At 37.5% G+C, this 10264-nt stretch overlaps 1 protein-coding gene and 1 pseudogene across 2 annotated transcripts in view; one reads left to right on the forward strand and one right to left on the reverse strand.

The window, feature by feature from the left end:
* The window catches only part of PPM1B (protein phosphatase, Mg2+/Mn2+ dependent 1B), a 65616-nt gene that overhangs the window by 49024 nt on the left and 6328 nt on the right, over window positions 1-10264 (reverse strand). The gene's annotated exons all lie outside the window — the stretch shown is intronic.
* On the forward strand, window positions 712-4111 carry LOC109385531 (60S ribosomal protein L34 pseudogene; annotated as a pseudogene).

Raw genomic sequence — 10264 nt, forward strand, 5'->3', positions numbered from 1 at the left:
TCAGTCTGGTTGTGGAGGACGCTGCTTCACTGGCCCATGTTGGTATTATGATCATTGCGTTCTTCCCGGCTGAGGCGCTTGGTTGCCAGCCGCCGGCCGCCGGCCGGTCACGCTGGCTGCCAGCCACTCACGGTAGCTCACCGCAGCCCCGCTGCAGCCTACGTAGTGGCTGGGGACTCACGGCAGCCCAGCTCCAGCAAGCTGTTGTTCACCATCTTAGCTGTAGAGGGCGCAGCGTCACTGGCCCAAGTGGGAACTGAACCAGCTGCCCTGTTGCTCAGAGCTCATGCTCCCAAGCCAACTCTTACCCAACTGAGCCACTCGGCTGGCCCTAAATATTCTTTAACAGCTTTTCATTCCTGAAATCCTTTCAGTGGTTTCTGAAACCAGCAAACCATAAAAACAAACTTATTTAACTAGACATTATCAGAACATTTTACTTGATGTCTATATATATATAATATATATAATATACATATATATGTTTGCTTATATTTCAAATGTAGTAAAATCACTGCATTTATCTAAATTACTACCTCTTACATATAACTCCCTGTCAGACATATCAAGGGGCATCACCAGTGTTAGATAGCTTTATTGGAAAAGAGGCCAATTCACTATGAAAACCTCAGATTAGAGTTCAATTCATAAAGTTCCATTCTACTCTCCAACTTGCCTGTTGCTGAAGACCCCTGGCTGCTGTTTTACCTATAATAAAATGCACCCATTTTATGTGTAGTTTGATGAGTTATGACAATACATACACTTGTGTAACCACCACAGAACATTTCTATCACTCGAAAAAGTTCCTTCGTGCCCCTTTGAAGTCAATCTCCCCATCAGTTCCAGACTTAAGCAATCACTGATGTGCTGTCAGCAGAGAAGTTTTGCCTTTTCTAGATTTTCATGTAAATGGAATAATACAGTATGTGCTCCTTTGTGTCTGGCTTCTTTCACTTAGCATAGTGTTTCTGAGATCCATCTTTGTTGGATCTCAGTTTATTATCAGTTTGTTCCTTTTTATTGCTTCCATGGCTTTTAAAAACTTTTGAGCCCTCCCCTTCCAGGGACAGTGTCTACAGGCATTCCGGATGGTCCAGCGTTTGACATACCATCAGAGGCTGTCCTACAATATAGCCTCTAACAAAACTAGGCTGGTAATAAGCCTGTTTACCTTTATACCAAGGTTGGGAAAGCTCCAAAAGCTGCATGTGGCCCGTGCCCAGGCCAACTTTGCGGAGTTCGTGCTGTGAGACCTAACGTTCTAATGAGCTTGTCTAAAATGAAAAAACATGTCAGCAGGGCCAATGCTGTGTTCATGTGTGCTAAATGTGTCCATGACAGGATCAAGCGTGCTTTCCTTAGTAAGGAGCAGAAAATCGTTGCAAAAGTGTTGAAGGCACACGCACAGAGTCAGAAAGCTAAATTAAAAAAAATGAAGCTTGGGGCTGGCCGAATGGCTCAGTTGGTTAAGAGTTAGCTTAAGAGCGCGAGCTCTGAGCAACAGGGCTGCTGGTTCGATTCCCACATGGGCCAGTGATGCTGCGCCCGAGCTGAGCTGCCGTTGAGTTGCCAACAGGTGGCAGGATGGCTCAGCTGGTGTTAACAACAAGATTGCCTGTTCGATGGTGGGCTATGCTCACCCTCAACTAAGGCTGAACTTGGCACCCTGAGCTGAGCTGCCACCCAGATGGCTCAGTGGATAGAGTGTGCACCCTTAACAACAAGGCTTCTGGTTCAACTCCCGCATGAGATGGTGGCTATGCTCACCTGCAACTAAGATTGTAACACAGTACCTTGAGCTTAGAGGACACAAGCTGCCGATGGGCAGCCAGATGGTGACTGGCGCCCTCCACAACTAAGACTGAAGAACAATTTAGCTGGTCCCTGTCCTCAATTCCCCAACACTTCCCCTCCCCCAATTCCCCAATTTAAAAAAATTTTTTTTTAAAAAGTGAAGCTTTTCTGTGTAATAGAAACAATTAAAAGGCTAAAAACAAAACCCCAAAACAAATAAACAAAAACCTCTGAGTCCTCATAGATTTAGAAGAAGACTGGGACAAAGCCTAAAGAAAGTAGTTCAGGCCTGGGTAAAAAACATCACCAGCCACCTGCTGGTGTCCATTAAAAGCTTAATATTCTAAGGTAAAAGAGTTCTTCCCTTGACCATAACACTAATTTTGTCAGCTAATATTACTGAAATCAGAGGGAGTTCACGTCCTATCTGTATTTGCCTACCTGGATGATGAAACAAGGGTTAAAGGTACTTTGGACTTGGTCATGACTTTATGCTTGATCGTTTTACAAGATTGTTTTCAAACATATTGAGAGATCACCTTTTTCACTTCAGCAAAGCAGCCCAGGAATAAAATAACTGTTCTTCCTTATCCCAACAGTTTTTCAATCAGTTATGACAATCAAGTAAGTTCAATCAAATGATTTTACTTCTAGTTGTTGTCTTCTTCCCCCTAAATAAACCGGTTACTCCAGATTATAAAAAGGAAATTAAGAAAAAATATCAGACAGCAAAGTTTGATGAGGCTTTCAGAGGAAATTTTATTTGTAGTGTGACTGCCTAATCTTTTTAGTGCTATGTTTATGATCAATTAGTGAAGTGGAACAGAACATGACTCTAATGTACGGTTATAGTCCTACTATCCCCAAGGGAATTTACCCTCGAGCATGGTCATAGTACGACCAGCATATCTAGAATGTTTTACACATTGAACGTTTGTCATGATATAACCTTATCAGTACAAAAATCACCAATATTCCTGGCAAAACAACTCAAACACTCATGTATGGCTTGGTAGAATTTGCTCCTTCTTGAAAGAATTAGCTCATACTTCAGTCTGGCCCTAAAAAGAGGGCTTCTCAAGATAAGGTACTTTGTAGTACGTCACATGGTTGATAACTCCTCCTTTATTGAAAGGCCACACTTTTGCCGACTTTCAAAACAGTAACAATCAAAACACTCAACATTCACACTCTTTTTCCTTCAGCCTCCTAAATTCAAGAGGGAAGTAGATTCCTCAAAACAGTAATTAGCTTTCAACCCAACACACAGACTATGCCCTCTGATCCATAGCTAAGTGATGCTTCAGCTATCACTACTATACTGACTTCTCAGATTAGATTTTAGTCTAGATTTTAATCATTAAATTTGGCCATTCTACGTATCTCTTCAAACATAACATAACCAACATCTTCATCTCTGCACCCAAACTACCTTCATATCCCAACCTATTTACATTAACTACCTCTATTAGTCTACGTATTCATAATCCCTCTTCTAGTCACTCAGGCTGGCAACAATATATATTTTTATATATAAATCCAACCACTATACACCAGTCACTATGTTCCATCAAATCCCCCCTTTTAAGTGCCTCTCTTATCTTCTATCATAATCTTGAGCACCATCTACTATTGTCTGCATTATCTAATGGCCCCCTAGTTGGTCTCCCAGACAGACCTCAACTCCCCCTCCATCAATCTACCCTGAAGATTACCACCAGCTTAATTTCCCTAAAACGTAGCTTAACTGTCCCCAAAAGATGTAGTGACTTCCTACCCCTCAAGTGACATTAAGTGCCTAATATCCAGTCTGAACCTTCCTCTCTCACCTGCCCTGCCTTGGCTTTGCACAGGCCAAGTACATCATGCTCACTCCCACCACATAGTTTGTCCTAACTTCTTTAACTGAGCTAACCAAGTCGTTCAAAGTGCCTACAAAATGACACCTGCTGCTTGATGCCATCCCCAACCCCTCATTCTACCCTCCACCACTCTTACACAATTATCCACAGTCCCTCCTACTCTAACTAACTTGTGACCTTGGCACCTAGCAAGTACTGAGTAAAATACACATTAAAAGATATGTCTTCAAAAAAGAATATCTTCGTCAGCCATTCCAACATTCACACACACAAAAAATTAAATTGGCAGAGAACTAAAAATCTACTGGAACACTGAATAACCTCCACCATATACTACTGTACCATTTATTAAGTACAAGCTGTTCTTAATTTCCAGCAATTTTACTTTTGGTGTTTCACAGTTAAAGCACCCAGCCAATTACACCCTTTTACTACAGATGAGGGCACAGTAATGAATTTATCACTTGGTTTGTCCAGATGCTCTGCATAAAGCATTTCCAACTCCCCACTCATACAGTCCTTTCTGAGAATCTCTTTGGCTTTAGGCCACAATCCATCAGCCTAGCTCTTCCTAAGGATCCTTGGGCTTAAGAGTTAAGGAAAGAAGGAGCAAGACTAACCTGAGCAAAAGGAGGAATGTACGGAGGAAAAGAAACATACAAAGGATTGTTTATCTTAAGTATAAACCAATGACCCTGTCCCCTCCACCCACAACCCCATATTAGCATTCAAGTACTATTCTTGCAAGCACTTCAATCCAAATAACTTCGGGGTTATTTTAAAACTACCTTTAGGTTAAAATGTTTAATGTGTTATTCTATAGACACATCATCTAATTAATCCCTAAAAACTGTTAAACGCAATTAACGAAAACACCAGTATTCTAAAGTAAATACACATTTATGCCTGCAAAATTTTGTCAAGAAAAGAAACAAACAGGAAAATTAAAAACAGGATAAAAAAGTAGCAAATACACAGAAGAAATGTGAATGGCCAATAAACATGAGAATGTTCACTCTCACTAATAATAGGAAAATACAAAATTAAAGTCACAATGAAACATTTCTTTCTCATTAGATTGAAGGGAAAAGAAGATTTTCAATACCAAATGAAGACAAGGATATAATTAATGCTGTGCCGTCTGATATAGTAGCTACTTACTAGCTGAAATGTGGCTAATTCAAACTAAGATTTACTGTTAAGTATAAAACAATTGTATTTCAAAGATTTAACAGAATTTTTTACATATTGAAAATTTTTTTGATATATTAGATCAAATAAAATGTATTAAAATTTACTTGTTAATGTGGTTACTAGAAAATTTTAAGTTACATATATGGTAGATATATTTTTATAGGACAGTAATGATACTGATAGAGAGCAACAGAAACTTTTATATACTACTGGTAGAAGCACAATTTGGTACAGCCACTTTGGAGAGAATTTTGGAGATATCTAGGTATGTTGTAAGATGAGAATAGCCTACACTTTGGCAATTATACTCCTCAGCATGTGCTGTGGAGAAACTGTCACACATATAAAAAAAGAAATATAAATGTTTTAACACCTTTGTTTACAATTATAAAAATAATCCAAATGTCCATCAAAAAAGAGACTAGACAAAATGTGTTATAATCATACAATGGAATACTACGCAATACATATGTAATACTATTCTAAAAAAGGAACAGAACAAGGAAGAACTTCATAAAAATGTTAAGTGAGAAAAGCAAATTGTGTAAAAAGACATTCCATATATGATCATGTACAAAAGCTATAATCTCTTAAACAGTACTATATGCTATTCAGACATACATGGAGATCATACATATGAGAGTAGGCACAAAATTCAGGATAATGGGTAAGAAGATAGAATTCGGGAAGATTGTATATAGAAGGGCTTCAACTGTACTGGTAATGTTCTATTAATATATCCTAATCTAAGCTGGGTAGTGGGTACTTTGGTGTTCATTATTCTTTATAACACTTTTTACAACTGAAATATTGCTATGTTTTTAACCTGATTTTTTTATACCATGTATAGCACTAACTAGGTATACTTTATGGTTTGGGGGACATAAACAAAATCGTCACAATTTTAACCATGTTAAAAGCAGTTATACTTTGAAAACCATCAGGGTGTAGGAGAACCTACATATAAACACCAAATATGTAAACGCCAATTTTATACCACTACTACCACTACAATGAGAAAAGGAGAACAATACATACACCCTAGATCAAGAGTCAGCCAACTTTCTTTAAAGAACCAAACAGTATAGAGTTGGAGCCTTGCCAGGCCATACTGTTTTTGTCAGAACTACTCAATCCTGCCATAGTAGTGGGAAAGCAGTCAGACAATATATAAACAAATGAGCATGGCTGTGTTTCAATAAAACTTTATTTACAAAAACAAGCAGCAGGCCAAATTTGGCCAATAAGCCACAGTATGGTAAACTTGTATAGATCAATCTTTAAAAAAAAAATCAGTAAATCCATTAAGTGAAAGTCTGATAGAGAAATGGATTTGCATAGTAGCAAAATATGCCACGAATAACCTGGTAATTACAAAAAATGTTCTTTGTCCACGGAGACATCTAGCAATCACCGCCTTAACCCAGTGATCAAACTTAGCACCATTAATAGTATGACAATTGGGCATTTTGTGCCTCCTGCAGTGGTGTAATATGAAGCAGCATCACCTATGAAGTATCCTGGCCAAACTGTGTAACCTGAATTTAATGCAGTCTTTAGCTTTAACTTAACAACTTACAGAAGACAAAGGAGTAAGTTTTAAAGTAGACCTCAAAGCAACAATCGATATGTGAACATAGGACACTTTACAAGATAATCGGTCTCTTCAAAAAGAGTATTATTTTTTTAAGTGGGTGTTTAATTTAAAAGAGAATTGAGACACAACAGCAAACATCGTAATGCGTGATCCTTCACTGGGCCTTGGTATGGCGGGGGGAAGGCTATATAAGACATTTTTTACTCAATTGTGGAAATCTGCACATAAAATAGGGATTGATGACTTCTGGAATTAGATAACTGCGTTATGTATGATAATATTACAGGCAGAGAGAAAAATGTCATTTTTTTGTAGACTCATACTTAGTATGTGAGTGAAAGTGACATGATGTCTATAATTTATTTTTAAGTAGTTCAGCAAAGGTTATATAGATGAAGCAAATATGGCAAAAATATAAAATACTGTTGAATTTAGGTGGTGGATAGATAGGTACTCTATATACTGTTACGATGTTCTGTAGGATTAAAATTTTTCATAAAAGGCAAAAATGCAATGAGAGTTAATTTAGCTTAAATTTTATTCATTATTCTCCTCCACAGATATTAAATTAGTCCTAAGTGTGCCCAAAAGTTCTCAAGGTTACCTATAAAAATCAACCCAAAAGAAACTCTCCTAAAGTTCATGACCCTAACGTTTCTCCTTTTAAGCATGTGATTTCTAAAAGTGAGAACAGGCAAAAATTATAAGATACTCTAATTATACTGCCATCTGATTTTTATACATTTTAGGAAGATTCTTAACATACGACATATACTTTTAATTATTTTATCGCATTTTAACTTTTTACTTAATATAATTATTCATATACATGTTTTACACACACACACACACACACACACACACACACACACACACACACACGGCAGACTCAAATAATGATTGTTTCCCAAAGTGCCTAGTGCTAGCAGACAATATTTATTTCCTAAATGAAAACTGAACAAGAAACATGTTCATACCTTTAACAAGTTAAACATCAAGTTCTTATGAAGGAATGTAAACCTCTTTTCCCCCTTTCTGTCCCCTACTCTCCTCTTTCCCTAAAAGATACTGTCTCTATGGGAAAATTTATTCAGCAAATATTTGTAGAATACAATATAGATACATGAATAACCAGCTAAAAAACACAAGTATTGCCCTTATGTAGCTTGTACTCTGGTAGAAAATGAGAATCTTAGAACTCTTAATTTTGGGGGTCAAAAGGACCTCAAGATATATGATCCGGCCCTCTGGACTTAGGTCAAATATTACATTTTCAGACTAAGGCTACTAAAGCCTACAAAGAATAAGTAACTCACAAAGTCACAGAATCGTGAAAAGGTTCAATGGGAACCTTGAACAGGGTCTTCTGCCTCCTAGTTTAGGTACTTTCAACTTGCCGTATGTCATGTCATTTAGCAGCAGTAGTAATAGTATTAACAGTAGTTATAGCAATAGAAAGCACTCAAATGTTAGTGACTATAATGTGTCAGGCTCCATGGTGATGGCTTACATGGATATCAATTCAACAATTTTATGAAATATATCATCCTCACTTTATAAACGACAAAACTGAACTTGAGAAACATTAAGTAAATTAAGTTGTCCATCTATGGAGTGGTGGACTAAGGATTCAAATCCACGTAGTCTGGGTCTAGAGTCAACGCTTCCAATCACCATCCTCCTTTTGGAGCGTTATCCACAAACAACCCATTCCAAATATAAAGGCTTCTTACACTTGACATACACTTATAAACATACACCAGTAAACAGTGCTGAGCAACTCCTAGACCCAGACACAGGCAGGTGCTGCGGGTGGAGCATATGCTGAGCCTCGTCGTCTATTTAAGCCATGCAGAGCTAGCAGTAAATTCAAAATTTAGTCAGGTCCAGCCTTTTCTTTCAACATCGCAAACAAGCTTTTTACTTATAATCCATTATAATCTTATGGGACCACCATCATACATACATAGTCCGTTGTCGACCAAAATGTTGTTACACAGCACATGACTGTACTTGACTACATAATTTGGCCATGCAATATATGTCCTAACAAAAGACCCACCTACACGAATTCCACTCTATAGGGTGGTCATAAAGTCTGAAAACATACATACTACTTTAACATATTTTGTACTATAACATCAATAAACCATTTATTGTGTATGCACCGGTGTTTCCAGAATTGGTGGTCACCCTGTACTTAAAAATCAAGTAAGCAAGACAGAGGCAAAAAAAGCAATACAAACCGAAAGCACAAGAGAATAGCAGATAACCTGAACTAAAAATACAAACCTGTCACTGTAAAAAAGACTCAAGATGTAGGATAAGAGCAATTATGCAATCTAAGTCATCACCAATTCTTCCAAGCTGGAGTTAGATTTGATAAAACAAACACACAAAATGGGAGAGTATAACTGAAAACCATTATGTATCAAGTTATATCACTTTCACATTTTGATTCAAAACACTCCAGAATGGTTGAATAGAAATTAAACTCTGTTTCCTTACATTTAGGACCTAAAGCCACCAAAGCTTCAATAAAATTCTGAATTATATAAACCAACCAGTTATAAGAGAAAATTTGAGAAATCAAGTAAGACTGTTTTGTGTTGTTTTTTAATCTAAAATATAGGCACTCAAAGATGTCCAAATGATAACAGCTTAATGAACCTGGTCTGAGTTACAGTACTAAATTTCTTATATTCAAAATTTCAAGTACTTTTGTACTTCAGCATTTTGATAAAAGTGATTAATACAGTTACAAAAATATATTAAAAGTGAAACTAGTCATTTGAAGGCTTATTTGGGTACTATAAATGAGGTCTCTTAGGTCATGAATGGAACTAGTGTTCATTTTTATATTGGAGCACTGAAATAAACATAAGTTGATTTGCTTTAAAATAAAAAAAATCAATCTCAATTCACTGCAGCAAGCAAGATCACATGAGACTGACTCAATGACACAAATGAAAGCAAAAAAAATGCATTAAAACAAAAACAAAGATCAAAGATTTCTCATTTATTTTAAGTATGCAACGTTTGTGTAAACTCAGGAGGAGACATCTTTACCAAACTGGACCATCACCAGGAAAACTATAGAACAGAAAGCAGAAAACTAAGCACCTCCTTCAAGGCTAAGTGCTACAGATCACCTCATGCAGAAATTTACAATCTAGGAAAAACAAAGGCACAACTTCGAGTAATACACCACAGCTATGGAATTAAGGGAAGCAGTGACAAATACACAGACCAATTTGAGCACAATAAATGAAGAGACTGGTTCCATCAGCTATCTTCAAGAGAATTGTCAAAACAGAAGTGGCTGTTGGTCAGTCACTAATCTTTCAGCTATACACAACTCACAAAGAACAGAAACAGTGTCTTTTCCAAACACAAATGACCACATGTATTTTAGAGATATGTCCCAAGTTATTTACGCTATACTTGTTAAAGTCCTGTTCACCTTGCTCCCATTATCCCAACCTTTTCTCCCATTCTCTTGTCCAAGGCTGGACAGTAAATGGAAATGCCTGAAGCCCCCAGCTTTTCTCATGCCTAATGGAGGGATCTCTTTTCTATCTCTGGCTCATTTTTAATCTTAGGTACATTTCCCCCTTCCTACTTCCTCTTTTCATATTCCAGTTTTTGTCCAGTTATAAAAAACTCTTCTTTCCTCTCTCTTGTTAAAAATAGTGAAGCTCTGGGCCGGCCGAGTGGCGCGATGGTTAAGAACTGGCTTGGGATGCCAGAGGGCCCCGGTTCGGATCCCACATGAGGGCCAGTGACACTGCCCTCCACAGCTAAGATGCTGAAC

The sequence above is a fragment of the Hipposideros armiger genome, unplaced genomic scaffold (genome assembly GCF_001890085.2).
Source record: "Hipposideros armiger isolate ML-2016 unplaced genomic scaffold, ASM189008v1 scaffold_118, whole genome shotgun sequence".
NCBI lineage: Eukaryota > Metazoa > Chordata > Mammalia > Chiroptera > Hipposideridae > Hipposideros > Hipposideros armiger.